Source organism: Anopheles moucheti, chromosome 2 (genome assembly GCF_943734755.1).
Source record: "Anopheles moucheti chromosome 2, idAnoMoucSN_F20_07, whole genome shotgun sequence".
Taxonomy (NCBI): domain Eukaryota; kingdom Metazoa; phylum Arthropoda; class Insecta; order Diptera; family Culicidae; genus Anopheles; species Anopheles moucheti.
This window is the reverse complement of record NC_069140.1, coordinates 72398905-72422517: the sequence shown is the minus strand read 5'-3', so window position 1 is coordinate 72422517 and position 23613 is coordinate 72398905. Positions and strand designations below refer to the sequence as shown.

The 23613-nt window shown below is 43.2% G+C and overlaps 1 protein-coding gene across 1 annotated transcript in view; it reads left to right on the top strand.

The window, feature by feature from the left end:
* The first annotated feature begins 4144 nt into the window (after positions 1-4144).
* Positions 4145-23613, top strand: part of LOC128309439 (A disintegrin and metalloproteinase with thrombospondin motifs 1) — a 90882-nt gene continuing 71413 nt past the window's right edge. The window contains exon 1 of the mRNA XM_053045825.1: positions 4145-4257. The gene's annotated coding sequence lies outside the window, so the exon portion shown is untranslated. The remainder of the gene's footprint in view (positions 4258-23613) is intronic.

The following is a 23613-nucleotide window of genomic DNA, read 5'->3' as shown; positions in this document are numbered from 1 at the left end:
TTCATTGTGGGAATGTTGGTGCTTGAAGCTTTGGCGAGCTTTAATATTTTTTTCTTCTCTCACCGAAGAGACCACGGGGCAGGGTCAGCAAGGGGCGTGAGGAACCAAAGCGAACGATCGCGATCGATCGTGGTAAGGTGTTGTGCAAAACCCGACCGCCAGAGCACGGTTAGTCTCCGAGTAGACACGCTCCAGGCGCAACCGGCCACTCGCCATTCGTCGCTGCCGCCATTCGTCGTAACGTCGTGCGTGTAAGAAGGGGTTTTACAGATTCCCATTTGAAAAGGTGTAAAAGGAAATGGGGTTTTACTACAATCTACGATCAAGTCACGGCTAAAAGAAATAAAAAAAAACCTAACGAAAAAAGTGTATCTCCGTTGGAAAACTTATCCTGGGGAAATAAAACAGTGCATTTAGTCGATCCTTTTAGCGCGAGTAGGAAGATAATGTGAAATTTGCACTTGCATGAATACGAATATATGTGTGCGTGCTGGCGTTTATGTGCTGTGCTACTAATCGTTCAATAGCTTTAGTGTGCGTGAAATGTGATTTTCGTATGTAACTGACCAAAGGTTACTTTAAGTGGTTATAATTCGATGCTTCTGCTATTAAACTGAATGCTGTGTGTGTGACTGTGTGAGAAAAATAATGATACATGTGTTTTGTTTCACCGATTCAAGTAGTATTGCATAGTATTCGCTTAGAAGTACTGCTCGAATAGCTTAGTAGATGAGAGCATCATGAGAGCCGAACAGAAAAAAGAACCCGATTCGAATGTACCTCGCAGCATCTTACTCTCAGCTAACGATCTTGCTCTCGATTTATGTCATTCCTTCTCTCTTTCTCGCTCGCTCCATTCTGAATGTACAGCTCTCGCTTACCCATGCACGTCTTAGTGATCATTCACTATAGTCTCTCTTGCTTCTTGTCTATGCTCCTTCTCTCTCTTACTCTCTCTATCTCTCGTTCGGACTGGTGATGTCGATCGTGCACTTGCTCGGTCAGACATAGTTCTCGGAGCGTGCCCCCGTTCGGTGTGCTGGCAGCAAGATCGTCGCAGATCAGTTTTTGTTTAGCCGTCGTATCGTTTAGCTCGCGCGAACCGTTCGTTCTAAAGCGTCGTTCAGTGAGCGTTCTTAAGTTGATCCTCGTGAGTGTTGTACAATTTTTAGGACTGTTTCTTTGGATTAGTTCCAAATGGAGATCTTAGCATAAAACCGCACTATTTAATAATAAGAACTCCTTTGATAGATCGATAGGTTGGTGAATATGAAGTAGTGCTTTTGTTGAAAATTTATTTTAAATAATCTTCAAATCAAATCACCTACAAACATTTTGTTAGAATTTTTATTGTGATGATGATGATAATAGACACATGATGTGGCTAGTCATTTGAAGTAACATTTTAATCCATGTTTGTGCTTCCTATCGTGGTCACAACTTTAGTCAATGCAAAGTTTTCGCATACGTGCGGTACAATGAATATCGGATCCAAACAACGAGCATGAATGTGCTGGCCAGTGCAAAACTATACACTACCACCCGATTCTCCAGCAATCCAGCGACAAACAATTTCAACCTGTGTGGCAAGAAAAAAAAAAGACACTCCACCTTGTACGTAGTAGCTGCGTGTGTAATTTTTGCCGTTTTGCTTTTCCGTTTGCCGCAAAGGTTTGTTTTTTTTTTCGGTTTTTCATCGTACGTTTTCCTTTGCGCTGGCACACGTTAACGTTTCTTTTCCTTGGAACTTGTGCGATGTTGGGCCAGGTCTAGAGGCCTAGCGGTTGGTTGGGAAAAGGCGTGTTGCGGGTTGTTGTTTGTAGGTTAGTTATCGTGACGTTTTTCCTGCAAAATGCAAAGAGACCTGTTTTGGGCGCTATCCGGTTACCGGGGTGTGGTAACAGCGCAGCCAATTTGTGCAGAAAAATGACACGAATCTACCCGCCAAAGCTGCACGATCCGATAGCCGATGCACGATTATAGAAATGCTTATAATTTGAGGCAAAATTTGTTTTCAAAGCATTTGTTTACCGTAGCAGCAAAACAAAATTCCTTGAAGTGACGCTTGGTTTTGGCAGTAACTCTTTGTGAAGTAAAATCCAAACCATACGATTGCGAAGGGCTCATTTGGTTATTGAGATAGAAGTGAAACGCAATCGATAATTTCGGCAAACGGGACCCTGCCGAAAATAGTGCTTGAAAGCAGCTGATCAACTGTTTGTGAATGAAAGTAAAAACAAACACTATTACCAAACGTACCAAACGATCGGACGGCATGGCAGGTAAAGAAGAAACAAAAGGTCTAAAATCTCTGGCAAAATTTCACCCACGCTTAAGACCACCCCGTCGTGATCGTCCGGTGGTTGGATAAATCGTTAAGTTTACTTTCATTTGGGCCGGTTGGTAGCGCCAGTAAAGCTCAACTCCGTGCACCGATGAGCAGGTGTGAAGATGCGTCGTGAAGAGGAAAAGTGAAGATGAAGCAAAAAACGAAACGAAAAACAAAACACACTGAACTCCAAGGAAATGGTGGTAGACTGTGAAAAGAGTTGTGAAGAAACTGTGCGGCCCAGTGTGCAGTCGCATCGAAGTGGTGTTTTGCGAGAGAGGAAACAACACAATTCAGCTTAGGATGGAGAGCAACTGATGTGAAGGAAGCGCAAAAAAAGCAACAAACAATTGGAAAAACGAATTAGAGAAAGAGTTAATAAAAGTGCAAGTAAGCAAACGGTGGAAAACCCGCGGTAGGGAGCTGTAGCGAGTGGTCAAACGAACAAACAAAAATTGAATCTATTCAATCTCAGGAAAAGTGGCCCTCTTGCGTGTGTTTTTGAATGCATTTGAAGGGAACGAGCTGGTTTGAAATATTTACTGAAATCTCTATAAAACAGTTATAGTATAATAATGATAGAAAAGAAAGGTTTAGAAAATTGAAATTGGAGAAGAATGATTGAAAACACTCTACCTGCGTTATAGACTATTCGGCTACTTTATAAAGTTAAGTCTAATAAGCCAGAAATGGCAGTAGCGAACTACAATAACATATTAATTTGTGACTGAACTCTCATTCTTATCATTATCAGTTTTTTAAGTAAATTTGAATTACCATGAGGCAATCGTTTAAATTGAGATTAAGATCACTAGAAATGATGTTGAAAAGAGGCTTATATTCTCAAACTGAATTTGATACTCATAAGAAGCTGCTCTAATAGCACGTCAACATCAAATACTCGAATGTGACCCTTAAGCCCTTCTCGACGTATGACGCTAAAAACTTCTTTCGAGTTAAACCCATCTTGAGCAGTGTGTAAGCGAAACCACTCAACACATCAAGAACATTTCCCGACAGTAGACACTCGAAATAATCGTTCTGCGCCGTACGTAACCGAATCGTTCCGTGCATTCCTGCCCAGCGCGTACAGGAACAGACACAAAAAAAGAGTTCGATTCGCAAACAAGACACGAACCCCCGGGCTTTCGTGGACTTTCCGATAGGACTTTTCCCCGTGGTTCTTTCCCATCTTTCCATGTGACAGGCAAGATCAATCGACACATTCGTTCTGCTTTTCTTTAATGATCTCTCACTTCCTCTCTTTCCCCACCCGCGTGGCCATACCGATGTGGGCCGTATCGAAACAAAACAAAACCATCGAAAAGTGAAGTGTGAAACGACAGCGCATCAAAGGCATCGCAAGTGTCGCAGCGTGGTTCTGCGGCGTGTTTGGCTTTTGGGCCCGGTCCCGAGTTGTGCTGCTGCTGGCCAAAGCGAGCGTGCAAAAAATAAGAGCATTCCCAGCGTACGGAGAAGTGTCCAGCAGTGAATTTTGATAAAACAAGCTTTGTGTGTCGCGGTGCGGGTTTGTTGGTTTTTTGTTTTTTGGTTCTGTCCCTTTATTCTCCCGATCGGCCCCAAATGTGTGCGCGTGTGTATTTCGTGTGTGTGTTCCGGTGATAGTGCGGCTTGCGGTTTGGTTGTTTGAAAGTTTCGGCGGCCGACTCAAGACGCCGCGAAAGGACGCCGGGTGTGTCCTGACCACGGGTAGATTTGTGCGTGCGAAGGAGAGCGTGTGTGTGGCGAGAGAAAGAGAGAGAGAAAGAGTCCAACCGTAAGCAGGAGCACAGGAAAGGCCCGTTTTTTTTTGAACGGGAGGTTGCTGGGATTGCTGTTTGGCGAGACCGTGCTGACTCGTGGATTCATGGTTCATGGTGCACATTTGGCCGATGTGTAGTTTATTGAGCAATTAACTGAAGATAAATGTAAGTTTATGTGTGTTGCTGCTTACTGTTTTACCGAGCTGGAAAATATTTTATCCCTCGCCGGGATGCCATTGACCGTTTGCAGGAATTCCAGCTTTGCTGTACCGAGATGAGTGGAGAGCTCCGAGTGCGAAGGGTGGCACTAAGCACCGAAGAATGGAGCGTACTATTTGATGACGAGGCGAAAAATCTAGCAATGATGGAGAGAAACTGAAAACAAATCCTCCCAAAACGCACCTCTTCAGCAGCAGGCATCTTTTGTGGGTGCTGACGGTCTTGGCCATAGACCGTTTCGGACGACCTCCAGGCGCGTCGAATCTTGCGTTCGCATTGAGAGTGAAAGTTGTATTCAATATGCGCCATGATGATTGTTACTTTTTATGCCCGGTTTCATGGTTCCATGAAGTGGCGTGAAGATATGCTTTTCGGTTTATTTTGTTATGCTGCTGCTGATTCGGTGATGAATCGGCTTTACCGTCGGATGGCTCTTCTCGTGAGTTATTGGTCGCGTGAACAAATAAGAGGGTATAAACTTGTCGAAAAATGGTACCCTTTGTTGTTGCACACCCTTCCACGGCTAGTGACAAACAATTTCGGTTGTAATGCGTTGTTTGATTTCACCTGTTTTTTTATTTTCTAACACCCGCTTGCACTAAAGCGCTATCCGCGATGCATTTGAATTTATGATTTAATTATGTCGAGAAGTATTATGAAACCCTTTGCCCCCCTCCCTTAAACGAATTGGCGACCGGGCCCGGGTTGATGAGCGCTTAAATAACAAGGTGAAAGTTCGTAAACTTGAATTTAAGCGAACTAAACGGAGGTCGCCGTCACTGATGCTGTTGAGTAACGTGCCGGGTCCGACAGACTGGTTACCTAAAGGTAGTGAAAGATGCAGCCAAAAAGCCTTGGAAAAAAGGGGCACCCACTGGGGTGGAGTGATGGCTCGATGTGTTTTTTGTGTGTCTGTGTTTTTTTTTCAATTATGAGAGGAAAAAAATCGATTGGATGCAGCCTTTTGAAAAGGTGCACGTAACGTGCGAGTAGCAACATTTGAATAACAATCGATTTTGTGCATCATAAAATGGATGAAGAACCACGTTGAGCGAAGCATGAAGTTGCGCTAATCTTTTGTATCCCATGTATTAGTTTCGAGATGGAAGAAAGTGTTGCATTTTTCCAATTATTTCAAGCTTACATTCCCGCCATGGCTGTGGCGTTAGCTTCCCAAAAGGTGAGAACATTTTTACGTCAGTCGCTTGTTGGAATGTTCCCGATAGATCAATCTCCCGAAAGCGATAATCGTTACGGTTTTGAACCACTCCTTCGACGATCGGTTCCGTTACAGACTAGCGACCTTTACTGCCATCCATCTTGCCTTTCCGGATTAACACCCATTAAGGGTTCCACCAAAGCCACTCGCACACGTCGCCAGGAGAAGTTACCAACGCGTGACTTAAACAACCAGCACCTAACTAAGCCATAAATCATTTGATCTCGATCTCTGGATGGGAGAAATGAACGGGAAATGAGTGTTGTAGGGTCGCCGTAAAGCAACGATCTCGTCGGTACAACGTTAATCATGGTATTATCATTATGGGAGCAACGGTTTGGGTACCTTTCCTAAACGCAGAAAAAACAATACATCAACTGGTTCTTCGTACCGAACGGTGACGGTTTCTTGTTCCCGATAGAAGAAACTGAAAGTGTCGAACAACGGGGTTCAGCATTGTTTGTGATAGGCGAAGAAGAAAAAAAAAACAATTAAGATTGTACAAATGATTTAGGGGTTGCATTAAAATTGTTCCAGCGATCATGATCACCAGATAGTTTAGAATGGAATAGTAACACAATATAATTTACTGTCTTTTCATCAAAACAAACTAAAAATATCAACATGGACCTGCATAGAGCGACAAAAATGTCAACCCACAATACGCGACTTGACTTCACCCACAATACGCGAGGAGGGATTGGTTCGAGGCCCCAAAACAGGTGGTCGGCAAGAAGAAATCTCTTCGCTAGCACAAAAAGGAAGATCAAATCAAAGTGTAGCCGTTTTTAGCCCGGAGTTTGGTTTGGAAATATAAAATCGAAACCAGTCACTTTGCCACCCCGGTTTGGCGGTAAATTTCCTTCATCCGATAACCGTGGGATCAGTATTGCGGTTTTTCCCGCTTCCAACGCCCTGTATCGTCTACCACCAATTTTCGTCTACCCCTCTCGCACACGAGGTTGGTTTGCATTCTGACCGGTTATCTACCGGCGGGCCAAAATGGCAGGTCGCGCTAAACCAAGGAAGAACAAAACGATGTAGAAAAGGCAACGATTTGAGTGGGGAAAAAGAACAAATCAAGGGGAAGAAATAAGACGTGCTTTATTTTCATTTTCGTGCGCTCTCGATCCGCTAATGTTATGCAAACGGATGGTGCGAAAAGATTCAGAACCGGAATTACCAATATCGGTAAAGTAAACTGAATCGGTTGTTTGGTTTGGTTGTGGATGGTCAAAGCCAGTGAAACGCTTCTTTGCCATCCTGGCGGATGGTTCTGTTTTCGCTTTGCGTTCGACCACAACTGACAGCTGTCATTCTGCTGAGTAACCGGAACTCGACCGTGAAAGTGAGTTTACTCAAGACTTAGTGGTCTAGGAACCACTCCTCGCCACTTAAATTCTCTTCGATTTTGCGCCGAACGAAACGGTGCGAAACGTAGCGGAACGAAACGATTGGTCCCGGTGCCTCCGCCCGTCCCACCCTTCCCTTCCATCCATCACCACCAACCGGGACCAACCTTTGCGCCCGGTTCGGAAATGTCAGACGTGCAGACCGGGAGGGTTCGTCGCTTGTTTTGGGCCGTACCCCGCTCAAATCACCAAAAGGGTAAAAACGGTAGGGGGACGATTTGTTTGCCGTGCGTTGAGCCATAGTGCCACGAAACGGCACTGTGTAAGTGTGACCAAATCAATGCGGTAACATCGTATCGGATCCCCAGCATCCGAGTCCGGCCGCTAGTGATGGTCGATCACTTGCACGCCTTTCGGCCACAATACCAATACCAGTGCGCGAATAAAGCGAAACATGTTTCACTTTTTGCTCACGAAAGGAAAATAATACAACAACCAAATGGATGTATTGCATCGAGCAGCGAAGTGAAAACGAAAGTACTGCTTCGATCGTGTGTGTATGTGTGTGTGTATGTGCTGGTGATGGTTGTGTTGGTGTGTAACGGGGGTTCGCTTCATGACGTCACATGGCGACGGTACGGCGACGATCACGATTTTCCGCACCAGCCAATACCGCCAACCTTCGCCATCGCGAACGGTGGCGCCGAACGGGACGTATTTCTTTTCGATTTCATGGATTTCCTGCCGCTTGCTGGCGATTGGCCTTCGCGTTACAATTTGCCTTGGGTAAATGTGCACCGGTTGGCGGGTGGGAATGGGGATGCCGGGGCCCCGGTGGGAAGTAATTCATTTCCAATTAGTCCAGCGATGGAGAGAAAAAAAACCTTCACGAGCTCATCTTCGTGATGGACGAGAAAGAGCAATGTTTCAGTTGCAAAAAAAAAAAAAATAAATCAATACGGAGCTATTTAAAGAAGGCGAGTGAATGAGTGAAAAACCACCCTAGCCCCATGGCGCACAAAGCTCAATCAACGGGTTTAGGCTGGTATGGTTTCGTTCGGATGAAACCGTACCATGCCGTTCCCTGGCCAACCAATTACACTTTCTACCTTTGGCCCAGCTGACCATCGCAGGAACCACCGTAGCATCGTAGTCGGTTCCCTCCAGTCGAAATGAAGGCCGGTACCGTTGCGATCTGTTCGAGCGTGAATGAAATTGGAAAAAAAAAATCAAACAAGCCATGTTCGCGAAAAACGATCGTTTTCGTGATTGTTGGTTTGCGTGAACACTATCGCCCATTCGAGTGTTTCTTGAGGGTAGCTTGAGGGTGTGTTCTACAGTGAATCGATAAATGTTGCCATTTTCAAACGAGAATCATACCCTGTAGACTTAAATGGCGTCAAGTCTTAAGACTTTGACTAGTATTTCAATGCTTAATATGAGGTTTCTACCAAGAAAAAAATTATATTAATAGTTGTACTTCAAACTCTGTACTAGTCATCCACGAGAAACATGAATGAACAAATTCCGCAATATTTCAATAATCGAAGTACTTATAGTTCCGCAATTATATAATTCAAAATTCAAGCATAAGTGAAGTGCTAAAGACCTTGAGGATCACTGATCTTTTAATGTATCGTTTTTTTTTGTGGAAAATTTCATTGCGCTAAATTTGGCCTGGAAAACATAATTCCGATAACATATATGTTACATATTATTAGATGTTTCTGGCAGCACTGCTCTACAATATCTGTCAAAACGCAAGATTGCAAGAATAGAAAGCGTCAGTCAGAAATTTGGAGAGAACAGCAAGAGCAGATATCGGAGTAACTGTGTAATATTAATAAAGAACGATATTAATAAATACAACAATATATATAGAGACTTAGACTTAGTACGTATTACTGGATCTATTCTGAGAATGGATACCCTTGAATAATTGATATATAGAGCTCTGGTCATACCAAAAGGACGCTAGATAATCAATAACGTTGTATACAAACTTAGGTGGCCCGATGTATCTAGTAGTGGTGCAGGTTCCACACAATCTTTAATATTAATAATATAAGGACATAGCAGATTTAGGTTATAGCATCACTAAAGTAGCAGTATACGTATTCAAATTCAAATAATAGGACACTTTTTTAAATATTCACTTTAATATCAGAACTTTTTGAAAAGCAGGGTTGTATTTTTCCAATAAATCAAGGAAAACTTTGCTATTTTCTTCTATCCATCGTTGCTAATATTGGGCGACGACGTAAAGCTTAAGGCAATTCTTGGATTTTTCGACATTTCTTCATAATTTATGATGCAAAGTGATTTTTCACAATAAAAACGAAAATTAACTTTCCTTTTCAATGCAATCTATTTAGAAAAAAAAATCCATTGCGATCCCTTCTCTCTGAGTGCGGCGTAGTGAATTAATATTCCCAAAACAAAGCCATTCCGGCCAACGCGATCCCTAGCGTGACTCGCTGCTTCCCAGTTAATATTATGATGCAGTGTAAGTGCAGCGTTTGTTTAGACTGCTAGCCGTGCTTTTCGTGTGCCTTTTCCACTACCACTGTGCCGTCGGGCGCCCTTACTACCAACAGCAAACTGCAATTTGTGCAACTGTTCGTGAGTAGTATTGTGCAGTTTAATTCCTTCTCTGCCTCGCGTGGCCCACTCCTCGCCCCTTCTCATCACTCTCTTTCTCTAGTGCACTGGGCAGCTAAGTGCATCGGGTAGATGGAGCCTTTTGCTCAATCAAAACCCATCCACAAATAGGTAATTGATTGGTGGGTAGGGCAAGAAAAGGGAAGTGGGTTGTATGCGTGTAGAAAGAGAAAAACAAAGGAAAAAGGAAAGGGTAGGAAAATTAAACAAACCCAACTGTAGCGTAAGCTAACAATTAGACATTACTAAGACAGCATATTATTGGTGGGCAAGCGGATTTGGTCTGGAAGTGGATAAAAGCGATTGTTTCAGTGTGAGTAAATTGTGCATAAAATGGGAATTTTTGCTTCAGTTTTAATAATCAAACTTTAAACGAGATACTGTCCCAATGAAAATAAAAAAAGGTGGAATGAATCTAATTTTAATTTGAAAGCAACTCCACCTGCTTGTAAAACATCGATCCATTCCTTTTGATGGGTTTGAAAAAAAAAATAGTAAACACATCCCCGACAACGATTCCAGAACAGACATTCGTATTTGCATAGCCTGAAAAACTGAACAACGATCGTTCTTCGGGCAAAAGGAACGCAAAAGGAACTTCAAACATCTTCCCACTCCAGCGCACGGTTAGGTTAACGAGATTTTAAAATTAAAAAAAAGGTGTGGTATATGGAGTCACTCGAGACGGTTTTGGTGGCCTTTCGGTCGAGCAGCTGGCACACATACAGGGCCCGGGCGAGCAGACGGTCCAGGGGACGCGAAGTTTTGCATGACATCAAGCCAAACCAGCAACCATTTGCGCGAGTTGCCGAGCAAATAAATTGTGATCCACGGTACACGCTGCCAAAGGGGTGGCTTTCTGCAGTACTGAACAGGCCTGAACAGGCCGTTGGGGTTCTGGCGTGTTTGTGTTTTTTTTGTTGTCTTCCTTCTTGCGTACACACCATTAAGCAGTGGCTGTGTGTTCGTTTTTGGGTGAACTTTTGTAACCTTTTTGCCGCGTGGTATCGTTTTTCGCACATGCGAATTCATGCTACGTTATCGTTTGTTTTGTGTGCCAAAAGTACAGGCAAAGCCAGGGAGGGTATGGAATTAAAAACGCTTTGAATGCTGGCGTGGGACACTTCCTGAACCATGGTCCATCGATTATTTTCGCAACTAATCGACAGGCATCATTTACAGCGCGTTATAAGTGAGAAGTTTTATTATTGTTTGATTTGTTTGCATCCTAATGATGAGGAAATCCTATTTATGGACGCGCTAACAAGTGCCGCAAACCGTTCGATTACTACACACGCTCACTCACCGGGCGGTGATACTCACCCGTGTGAACCTGTCTGTTCAATAAAATCGATTTTGGGATAGGCAATCTTGGGGCTTCAGCTTGCTGGTGGAAGCCAGTGTGAGCTTATAACTGCCTATATTTCGCAAGCTCATCCTTACAAGTGTACCAGCCAGCAGCGAATTCTTTTGAAGTTTTGCGCAAACGGAGTTCCTCCACCATAGGTCAAGTGCGCGTCTGGATAAATGTTTATCCGTCGCCGAGACGTACAAATTTGCATCGCGGTGTGTGCGAGACGGACTTTTTTTTTATTCCTCTCGAACTTCTGCAGCCACCGATAATGTTCACCGATGCGCGAAACAAGCGATTTAGTATTCACCCAGAAGTCGTTCGGCGTGACATTTACGGCGCGACGGCAAAGGTGACCACCACCATGCGACGGTCGATAAGATGGGTGGCGTGTATTGAGACGTAATCGGTCGTGGAACTGCGGCCAATGCTGCTCGTGGCGGAACAGATGGTCAACGCGCTGATGCGTTTTTAATGCAATTTAGAATGATTAAACGATCAAGCGTAAACGGCGTGGTAACGAGTGAGCAACAAAGAAACATGAGGTGGAATTATGTTGTAAGTTGTAACATTATTCGCAATTACTTGCTAGACCAGTGGTCGGCAAACTTCTCGGAGCAAAGATCCCAATTCAAATAAAAAAAATGTTAGAGAATTTAATTACAAATTCACTAAACTAATAAAAAACTAATAGGTTCAGAATTGATCTGTTTAGTCTGTTTAAAATTTAAACAATATTATAATTAATACTTTGTCGATACGGCCAGGCCGTTCTAACGAAACAAAAAAAAAAAAATAATAATTAATACTTTTATTTCAGAACTGTTTTTTAAATTTTTAATTTTACAAGGGTATGATAAAGTAACAACGAAAATATTTAACTTATTTACTTACTTATCAGACGTTAGAACTACTACCATTTCTACTCTGTTCACTAAGAAAGCCTAGTAGGACTTTACGGGTTGGGTTGTCCGGTGTCATTCTAAAGCAGTGACCAACCAATCATAACCTAGCGTTCATAGCCCGATTCGTTGTACGATAGATGTAACTCTTGATGAAATTATAGCGGCTTTTCTATTCCTGACATAAACGAAGGCAAACATTCTTAAGTGTATCTTTTTTAAAATCGCGTCAGTCATTTAAATTTAAGGGTTTTGTCAGTTTCAGACGATGTTCAAGTCTCCGCGGCGTATAGCAGTCCTGAAACTATATATGTTCTATATAATCCCAGCTGCATCGTTGCGACAGGTGTCTGGAGTAGAGAAGTTAGTCAGAGTACAGTCAAAGAACTGTAGAAAATTCGGCTGACATCAACCTAGCGGATTACTTCAAAAAATATTCATATAAACAAAATTTATGTTTAACATGTGACCAGCATCAATAGCTGATTGTAGATTGCAATAGTATATGATTTTCTAATTATCTAATTCTTCTGATCTGATCTGATGCTCTATTTACCAACACGTAGTTGTTCAGTAGGCTTTTTAAATCTTACAATATATAACCCCAAGCTTATACCATGTAACAAGCCTCAGAAAACCAAACCAATCAATCGTGACCAATTGGGACCTCAATAAAAGTGCCCATGATCGGTTTGCGGCACTCGAACCACGCTTTGCCGACCACTGACAGTTAGACCAACTTCATATTTGAAACTTTACTAGTAGAAACATAAAAAAAAACACATGATTTATTGCTCTGTATTAGAGATGATTGCTTTTAGCGAGGTGTATTTTTTTTTGTATTCCACCGAACACAACCTCAAGCAAAAACACAAAAAGCACATTAAAATGTCATCACAGTGTTGCGAATAATTTACGCACCTTCACCTTAATTCTGGCTGTTCATGCAACAGCACTTTTTTTTCCAAACTAACGCCACGTCAGTGTGTTTTCCCGACAAATCGCAATCATCACCCGGCCCCCGGTGGTCTTGAAGTTACAATTTCTTGGGCAGCAAACAGCAAAACAAACCCCCTGAACCCACAGCCACAAACTGACACGTATTTTGCAAATAAAATATTACAATTATTATTTAGGCAACGGCACAACTCTACCGAGCGGTGGGGATTACTTGCTGTGAAACGATCGTTTAATCGTGACGAGTCGGTGTGCCGGGCCCAGACCATGTTGGTACATATTCGCACAAGAACCTTACCAGCAGAGCAAGAGGGGAAAAAAACGAAAACAATAATGCACCACACCATGGCCACCACCGCGACCGGAATATGGTTCGCTATTTACATGAAGACAATTGCATTCATTGCGTCCTCCACGGTGTGGAATGGGGCAAAGCGACGCAGCATAGTTTAAAGAACAGCCGAAAAAAAAACCATCCACCACCTATCTAACGTGTGTGTGTGTGTTTGTGCGGGTGGCCACACCGGTGGTTACGACGGGCGAGGATGCAACGCCAAATTCTGCTTTCGTCAGCACCCAAAACCGAACCGTATGCGCAACGTTGGTTTGTGGTGCGGTTGCGCTAGACGCGGTTTGGCCGCGCATGGTGCCGTTTGTTTGGGCTGGCGTGAAGCTATTTCGCTTGCCGCTGGTCGCTGAAACTGTCCCATGCGCGAAGGCAAACAAATAATACACTCCCCGTAAGCGTGGGTTTCGAATTTCGGGGAGTCATCGAGTGAAGGGTCGGTGGGTGGTTTATGCTAGATTCATGTTTAAATTTCTTTCGCTCCAGTTCGAGTTTTGCGTTCGTCATGCACATGTAGGTGCGCATAATGTTATGGGTTCGCTTTAAGTATGGGATTTGCGAGGTTTTTTTTTTTTTTTGCAACATACTGTCATTTTTCTGCTTTTATGCAACGTTTAGCTTTCTGTTACCATTTTTTGGAACCGGGGAGACAGTAAAGAGCAAACTGTCCTACATAGGGAATCGTATTAATGAGCAGTTATTTTTAATGAATTGGAACGCTTGGCAATCGATACACAGATTATGACAGAGGACGGATACTTCAAAAATCAATGTCTTGAAATTGAGAATTAGCAATTTTGAACTTATTAACCGCATCTAACTCTCAGTTCCTTTGTGTCTCATTGATGCAAGAATGCATGAGCTGCAAGCTGCTTGCATGAATGCAAGCTTTTAAAATAAAAATAAATACGAAGAAAAGATTTTAATGATATACCACATTTCTTCTTTAGCTTTCATATTTAATATAATTGGAAATCATCGTACATCATTTGTGTGAAGATTTAACAAAACAGAAGCTTTTGTTTAGAATATGTTATTGCATAACTAAGAGTTAAGTGCATAATTAAGAAGCACAACTTTGTAGTCGTTCAGGAAATGACTCAAAACCGGGGAACTAGGACATTTGTTTACATTTAGACATGTTCTGAATTCGAGAAATGAAAATTAAATTTGTCCTTTCAAAATTCTTACTTTGATTGTTATTAATTCTATTAATATTGAATGTTATTTGAATTCTAACTTTAAGTTCTAGTCTATCTTTGTCAGTTTATTTACACTAGTCATTTTATCTAAAATTTAATCAGCTTTTAGATCCACGTATCCAAATCCAAAAATTTAAAAAAGGGTTTTTAGCGTGTTAAATTTTTTATATGCTGACATTTAATTTGACTATAAATGAATATGTATGAATATTAAATAACACTTGTGACTCAGCTGCTCTTTTTGCCCATTTTTGTTCTAAAGCAGCATTAAATAATTATGCTATTCTTGTGTGAAGTTCAATTAATGTACTATAATTACATTGTTATTTATCAATTTGCTTAATAAATTAAAAAACAGATCTTTGCTGTTCCTGTTTTATCAACTGATGGAAGGATTTTATTTGGATTTTCTTCGAATTCTTTTGGTTTCATTAACTCTCTTCAAGAATTGCGATCCGTATAGAACATTTTTGTGGTATAGCCCTGATGTTTAATAATAACAATAAATACATCAAATATAGTGGAAACGCTTGTGCTTACAGCTTTTGCATAGCTTTATATGCTTTATTTTAACATTACATTTATCAAACATTTTTCGATCATTATTCCATTTTTTATAAATCTCAGTTAGTTTCCTTAAGATAGGAAACATAACAAAGCTTTGAATTACACAAACTGATGTCAGATAAACTTGATGACTGGGCTGATAGTTCTAGAGCGGACAAAAGAGTTGAAATTTTCGCATTTTTGTTCTGCCGTTGACACACCGTGCGGGGGGCCAATCGCTTTAATGAAGATATGAAAAGCGTGTAAGATGTTGCTAAATTATTTCAATGCAAATTTTAATACCAATAGACATCCTATGGAACTGATTCTCCAATAATTGCCTTTGTTTCTTCTTAAGACACTAAATATAAAAAAAAAAACAAATTAAGTTGTCCCAAAGATTTACAGCCAACCACCAGCTATTAATCTTGATATTAAACCGTAAAAAAGAAAGGAATTACAGAACGTTCTCTTGATTGCCTCTTTACAACTCGAACACATCTCAATTGTATAATACGTGCGGTATTATCGCACGATTGTAAAACTTTCCACCCGGTTTTGGTCCATCTCTAAGCCGATGAGTTGTGTTCAATAAAATGTTTTCTTTACAGCCACCGTTAAATCTCACCGGTCCTATCGGTGCTGGTGGCGCAAAAACAAAGAAGGGAGGAGTTTGACCACGCGTGCATCCATTTCCGCCGCGTATCCATTCGCGTGCCAATCCACCGTTGGTTGCGGATTTGAGTCCCCTTTTTAAATCGCGCAAAGAATGATTCATGCGCTCGCCTATGCAGCTAGATCGGTGCCGCAAAAGATCAGGCAATTAAGAAAACATTCACGCTAGAAATAAGCTACAACAAAGTGAAGTTGGATAAAAAAAAACGTATGATACACAAGAAAAAAGAATAACAGAGACACCCCACACAGACACGCATCAACAATGGACAACAAAACGGAACGAAACCTTCGAGTAAAAGCGGATTACGATCGTAAAGTAAGATAACATATTTATCGCACCTTTTGGGGTGCCCTAAACGGCCCCCGAGGTGGTGGTTGCTGTGTTTTTTTTTGCGCAGATCTTCACAGCATCCCGTTACGGGGAGTGAACCATAAAACAAATGTACGGGTTTTTGGTTTCAGTTTAAAGAACATCACACGGGGGAAGGTGTAAGAAATGTAGCTGCCAAAACCAAAAACAAAGCACACACAATAATGAAGAAATCAACCTAAAAATATCGTGTTCTAACAACTCAATCGGTACCGGGGGGATTGGGACACCAAGTGTGGAACTTAACCCTACTGCCGATCCTACTGCAGCCTCGACCAGTGATACCCACTTCAGCTAAGATGCTGGATTAAGATTACAGACCCGAACGTTGATCCACACGAGTGTGTGGTGATGTGGTGGATTTAATCGGTCCGAAAAAGCGAACCACAACCCCCCAACAAACGGACGACGGCTGACGAAATAATCAAAATGTATACAAAGCTCGTACGGGCACCATACGTCTTACGGAGACGGGGAGAATCAATCTTTTTTTGTTTGTTTGCTGATTTTTTGTTTTGGTTTGCCTTGCCTGTGTACACCATGTCCGATCGTATAGCGAGAGTGTGGCAAATCAATTTCGTGAAGCTTTTCGGCTTGTGCAAAATTGGCTCAACATGATATGGGGCAATAATCCGTCCATTAATAAAAATCATACCAACCGGTAATAATCCTCCCACGTGCACGTGCCTCAAAGAAAAGTAGTTGAGATGTTGTGTGTTTTTGTGTAACGAATGTTAGTTCTTGATGTTGCGCCAGGTTGCTGCTACTGTTTGAATGCAAGTTTTGGGGTAGTTTTTTTTCTTCTCTCCCCTGATCTACACCCAAACCCCCCCACGAATGGCGTGAAATGATCGTGTACCGCTCAAGTTCTTGGATAATTGAGCGTGAAGGGACTAGCAGGGTACGTCTTGATTTATTGAACGAACCCGTGTGCAGCAATATCAATGAAGCGGTAAGGCTTGACGGGACGAGCCGTTCGGTTGGCCCACCGATGGTAGGTGTTGTTTGTTGTACGTAAACTGCTTGGAACGTTCAACCCTGGCTGCATAATCACACATACACACAACAGTAGAGCAACAGCACCTCAATAGATCGTCTTGATGCTGGCGAAACTCATTGTTCCCAGCAGTTTGCAAACGAAAAGAGGTGTGTCTCGCAATCGTTTGGTTATTTTCAGCCACTTTACTCCCACCCCGCAAGTCTTCCCGGCAAGAAAAAAACCCTTGAGCGATTCGCTTGAGGGTACACAGCGTACAAAAGGTACGCTGATGAAATGGGCGCGTTTTGACAGCGAGCGAAAAGGGCGCCAATCGTCTTGCGATGACTGGGGATGAGCTTTGGATACCATACATTGATGCACGGGGGAGGGTACTGAGTGACCGAGGTGGAAATTAATAGATCCGTCCCGTGTAACGCGCCAGAGATCCGGGCGAGAAAAAATGACCATGATGATTGTGACCGTCCGGCCAACGTACGCGCGGCCCCGATCGCTGTTGGTAAATGTAATGTAATGTCTTTGCTGAAAACCATTGCTTGCTTCTGAACAACGCAAGCGCGTGGAAGAGCTTTTTGTGGGTTTTGTGTCCCGCATGGAATGTTGGAAAATTGATGTCCGTGTGGTGTTTTGTGATGAATAAGCGCCGATTGGATGTGGGTTTTTGTTCGGCGTTGACTGATCGATTAAAGGCGCGCTTCATTTGTCAACCTCGCACCGGCTGTCACCGGGGATGGAAGGTGTATTACAACCTCAGCCAAAAGGGGGTAACTCCAAACATTCCAGCTGGGAACGCTAAGAAATAGGGAGGCCCATGCTCATAGGTGCGAAAAAATGCTTCTTTCATGTGCGCTCACAACGTTGCTGACGGCTGATTAAAATGCAGGCAAGGTCCGAGATACCCGCACATGCTGGAAGGAAGCAGCGCTTCTTGGCGTCATCCAAGTGCTAGGAAGTTTGTGTGAAATTTGCAATTCATTGAATATTTATAACCGAATATTTACAGTGCCGGTGTACGGGCCGATGTGCTGTGCGTGATGATCGGCATTTAGGGAGGAATCGCTGAGAAGAAATGCGTGAAGGATATGGCGATAATGTAGTTGTGTCGTTTAAAGCTGCTCAAATTTGGAATTATTCTGTGACATGGTACATTAAGAGCTACAGAATGTCTCATAATCGACTAGAGAGCGAGAGGCATCTCCAACACAATTCTAACAAATTTGACAGATCATGACAGATCTTCATGTCAAAATGACGTGCAGAAGGAAAGTGTGAAGAATCATTAACCACTAACATATGACATGCTTATTCATGGATGTAGTCTCGAGATTTCGCCACGGTCTATTTTAAGAACTTTGAAAGCATTTCTGTCTATTCTACAGCATGTATCAGGTTTCGATTGAATTTCAAAACAAAACACAGCAACAACACCTGTTTTTTAAACCTGTGCGGACCTTTTTTTGTTGTCTAAATCGATCAACTCAACCACCGGCGTTGACCAAAACAAAAAAACAAACACAGACAAAAGCACTTTCTGCCCGGTGATAAAGAGCTGAAAGTTATGTCGAGGAATCAATTCGTTTGTCACGCCAAAATGGTATGGGATGTGCACAGAGAACTCGTGAACAAATTATGCCAAACTTAATAGCTTATGCGTAGCTGCATTGGTATCGGTCCCGGCTGCGCATTGCCTCCTTCGATTTAAAGGAAGAATTTTTACGGGAAGTCCACACTGCGAGCACAGGACACACAGTTTGCTTTCGATGCTCCTGATACCCGGTTTTGGTTCCTTCTTCCACTCACCAGACGAGACACCCGGGCTAAAGGCAGACCATAGGAAGAGAGCTGAAGGGGAAAAAAAAACCATTCAACAAATCAAATAAAATTAAATTCACAAATCATCTCTATCAAAGCGACGTCGAAGAAGCTCCCAAAAAGCCCCGTGCGGTAGGGAGCTACTCGTCGCTGCGGTAAAGTTCGCCTGTGGCCTACTCTGCGGCGCACCGAGAATAAAGAACCATATGTTTGAATATTTAAGCAAATGATTAAACGAATCTCGAGAGGCTCGTTCCGACCGCTCAGCACAGGACAACAAAAAACACGATCACCAAGCGCGAAACAGGTTGTCTGCGTCCGGGGCCCGATATACGTCCCGCGGTGCGGCAACCGGTGAAGATGCGTCCCGTCGTCTCGCATCCCTCGCACGGGCGGCATGATGGTCGAACCATTTCTGGGATAACCCACGGGGCGGGCTGGAGCTCGCCACCGACCGGCAAAGCAGGCGTGCGACAAAAATTGAAGAATGTCGACGGTGTCATAAAACGCGAGGCTAGGGAACGTTTGTACACGTTCCGTATGGGTGCTGTATGTGTTACTATCCTCCCGTCCGCTTCCAAGAGCCACAGATTCACCACATACACCAAAGGAAGAACTCGGGAATCGGACACCATCTAAAGCTTCGGGAAGGGTGTTTTTGTCATGTTGCCGTTTGGTGTTTGGCGTTGCTTTGGCTGCTTTTTTTTCTTTAGTGGTGGTCGGGTAGTGTTTTTTTTTCTTGCAGTTGTTGTTGTTGTTGTTGCAGAAAACGGGCTCGTTGCCGGCCCCGTCAGTCGGTGGGCAGGGAAAACCAGTCGCTCGAAACAAATATTTAAATGTGAGAAGAAACCGATAGAATAAATATGAATAAAAATCGAATAAAGTTTTCAACTTATTGATTTCGGTGATGTGCGGCGGTGCCGGAGCCGAGGGGCAACGTGCGACGGGAATGTTCCGTGCCTTTTGGCCTGTTTGGCAAACGTGTCTGTTGTCGCTAGGCAATTTTGGAAGTCTGCTAAAGCGCCTGGGTGGTTGAGTCGTGGTCAGATGATCGAATGCTTAGGAAAGTGAAAAGACCTAATTTCTTGTAGTGATTGTTTGTGATATCGAAGGTGATCTGCTTCGTGAAGATTTAGATTTGGGGTTAAAGTGAGTGTAATTAAAACGTATAAGCTTAACATGAATATCAAGCTTTGCATGGAACTTGAGTCAGAACTCGCGTAGACATTCATCAGGCTCATCAATTTAATTCCCAGCGAAAACCACGAAAGATCAATCGTTTGCGACTAAACACGATCGCACGGTACGGTTTAATAATTCATGAAGATGGTCAAACGAAATTTGCCCTCTTCTAATCAGTTCGCTGCGCCCGATAAGCGGAAACTAAACGGAAATCAATTTCACAAAACGTTTTCCCTGCTCATTAGCCGTTGCTATTTGTCATTAGGAATGCGGTGTCCATAAATATGTCCGAGCCCGATGTGCGCGATGTGTGAGAACATTCATTTGTCGTGCGATCTTCCGCCCGGAGTGTGCTGGAGGTTGAGATGCGAGTGATTTTTTTTTCGTTCCTTCCTTGGCAGAAGCTTACCATTAGATAAGAATGGTCTTGAAACTAGCCGTGAGATTGGCGAAGATTTTTTTTTGCTGCTGTCCATTCTACTAACCGTAAGCTTGGAGTTGGAGTTGGAAGTGCTCTCGATTCGGAAACGGTGGCAATGGATGGCCATGGGTGATGAAGAATGAGGGTCTGATTGTGGCAGGTTTTTGATTTATTCATTCTAATTCCCATACCCAGATTTGCCTTGGAAACGATTAACGAAACGAGTTCTCGGGAGGTCTATGAATAGTCTGTGAAAATCAGTTCAATGTGCCGCCGCTGGTGATGGTTTTGTTTATCAATAATGTGCTCGGGGAGTTCGAATGCTTGAGTAAAACATCGAGCTGAACTAGGTTGTATTTGTGTGGTCTTGCTACAAGCGCGATGTGAGCTTTTGGAGTTAGAGCAGCAAAGAAGGACACACACATCCGGAGATATTATGTTTTGTTAGATGCTCAAATTCATACTCCATTTTGTGAGCTCGTCAAACACATTGGACACCGTCTTTGTGCGAAAAGAAAGTGATTAAACTCTCATGAAACACGTGGCGAATTGTAACGGACTTGCCAACACCATTTCCAGACAGCAAATCTCATGCCAACATAGATGTAATCTCACACACACATTGGACGGGTCAATCTGGTACCACTGCCTGTTAAAGTCACTGCTGGATGCTGCTGTAACACCGCATCCGGCCACAACGGATCAACTGAGCGTCGTCGTAGTGCCGCTTCACGCAAAGGTTCGCATCTTCCGAAGCCGGTTTTCGGCCTTTGCGCGCGCTTGTGCATCACCCGGGTTGTCTCGCTGAAGGTGAAATCACTCTCGCTTTCCGTCCGGCGATGCTTTATCGCCGGTCGTGCATCGGAGTGGCATGATTTTGTTTGCAGTTCGCTAGGAAACACGGCACAACCTGACGCTAATGTGAAGTGTACAATTGTGCGATAATGATGATAGGTTTTGCAAGCCTTGTCTTGTTTCAGGTAGATCGGGTGAATTAAGCAGGTTCTTGCGTGACGTTGGGAGATCGTCTTCAATTATGATAGTGCATTCAGTGGTAGTAAGTTCCAGATAGTTGAATGTCTTCAATTTTTCATTCAAACTTTTTTAGGAGTTTGAAGAGAGTTCCTGACCAAAACACAATACACTTAACATTCGAATGAACATGCGCAGTGAAGTATCTCTAATATCTCTAGTCAATTGAAAGTATATCTTAATGGAGTTCAAGAAAAAAAATATCCCCCTTTCATCGTTCGTTGATATCGCTTTTACGTTTGGACCACCCCAAAAACGCGTGAGATATCAACCAACCAGCACAACCAGACGAGATCGCAAGATCGTTGCGTAACTCCTCAACCAAAAAAAAAAAAAGAAACGGTGGTCCTCAGCGCGACCTGCATCGCGGGCTGCTGTTGACACATGTACGATTCGCCTTTCTATTGCGCCACCCCGTGCCGGAGAACCTACCCAAAACAGTGCTACTGTTTGCTGCCACTGGGAGCAGGACCATAAATTTTGCCTAACCTAATTTTTCGGTACACCTCGCCCGAAGTGTGCGCGATCGCGATGCAGGTCATTCGATCGCCCCAGCGGGAGCAATAGACTGGGCACGCAATCGAAATGCGGGAAAATATTGGCAAACCGTTCCGATCCGGCGCTGGTTCGCTGATAGGGAAATTAGAGCCATCTGAACGGAGGTGGTTCGGTTCGGTTCGACTTCATTCATCGCGTTCGCCACAGATAAGCCGAGCTAAAGTGGTGCCTGGTGCGAGTAGCGTTAAATTGGCTACTAAGGAGGAGTTTGCCACGACAACTTGATCACAACATGGTGCGAGGGATTGCGTTGGAAGCAACTTCTTGAGATTGAAATTTATTATCAAATTAATACTGGAGCTAGAGGTTGCGTCGAGTCGCGTGATGCCTGGAGGGTTTTCTTGCCCGCACCCGACGCCTTATATCAGGTGATGTTTTTAATTCGTTTCATAAATCATCTAAAGATATGGTTATGATGAAGCGAAACACATGCCATAACTGCATGAATCGAACCAAATTGTAGTACTCCCTTCGATATGATTCGCATATGGTTCGTATGCAAAACAGAGGTGTAATAAAACTAGAACAGCTTTACGAGGTGTGTCGATGTGATCAGATCCGGTAGGAAATCGGATTTTTTATGAGATCACTTTTCCTCCCAATTCTATTGGAGACTTTAAGATGTCCGCAATAGCAGGTGCCTAATATCTTTGCGAATACTTATCGAAATGATAGCACCACATCCACCGCACCTTTTCCCAACCTTTTCTGCAGGGCACATTAATGAGCTAGCTGGTATCAACAATCGTTTAGTTTCCATATTGGGGCGTTTCCCATTCGGACGACGATATTAAAAACTATAAACATAAAACGTAGCAAATAAAAGAAAACCTAATGTCAACCTGATGGAGGTTGGTGCCACGGTTGCGTACCGGTAAAGAAGTTATAAACCATAATTCACCTCTTACTTTGCCGGCCAAACGGTTGATTCTGATCCTCTTCGTTACGGCTGACCGGTGGCCAGTGCGACCGTTCATCGCTGATGTGTAGCAGTTTCACCGGAATGGCCATAAAAGAACGCTAATCCGCTTAGGAGGTACATTAGTCTTTATCATCGTGCCAGTACCGGTGTTGAACACAAGAAAAAAATACAACACAGAAGAGATATCTTTGAGAATGTTTGTTTCTTGAGGTTGTTATACCGTGCCAGTCCAAACACTAGTACGGGATTATCTTTTTTACCTCGTCCGGGGTTGATATAAAGTCAACGTGTTAGGTCTGGCCTGAAAACATTAGGAGTTCTAACTAGAGTTCTGTCCAAGTTCTGTGAAATGATAGGGCAGCCTTTCTGAAGAGTCATAAACGTACTGCAATTTCTTGGAGACTCGCTCGGTGGTTGAGTAGAGGCATATACAAAGTGGGCTCACCTCTCGGTTTGTCATGTAAACAGGAATGTTACAACAATTACTCACCGATGATTGCTTGACGTAACGCACGGCACGCCACTAGTGGACAGTTTTCCCTTCCGTGATCGTGTCCGACGACTCATTCCCAACGTCAGACCGGCAGACGTCAAGGTTCTTCCTTTCCAAGCATTTTTTTTCTCTCTAGCCTTTGTCACTGTTTGTCTCTGTGCTGGATGTTTCATTCTGCCTTCACGGTATGGGCCAACAACAAGCGGCCAGCTTCAAGGTGTGAAGCGGACCGTGCCTCTACCGTACGTGCCAGTAAGGCCGGATGGTAGGAAAACGTAACGAGCCCAAACTAGTATAGGTA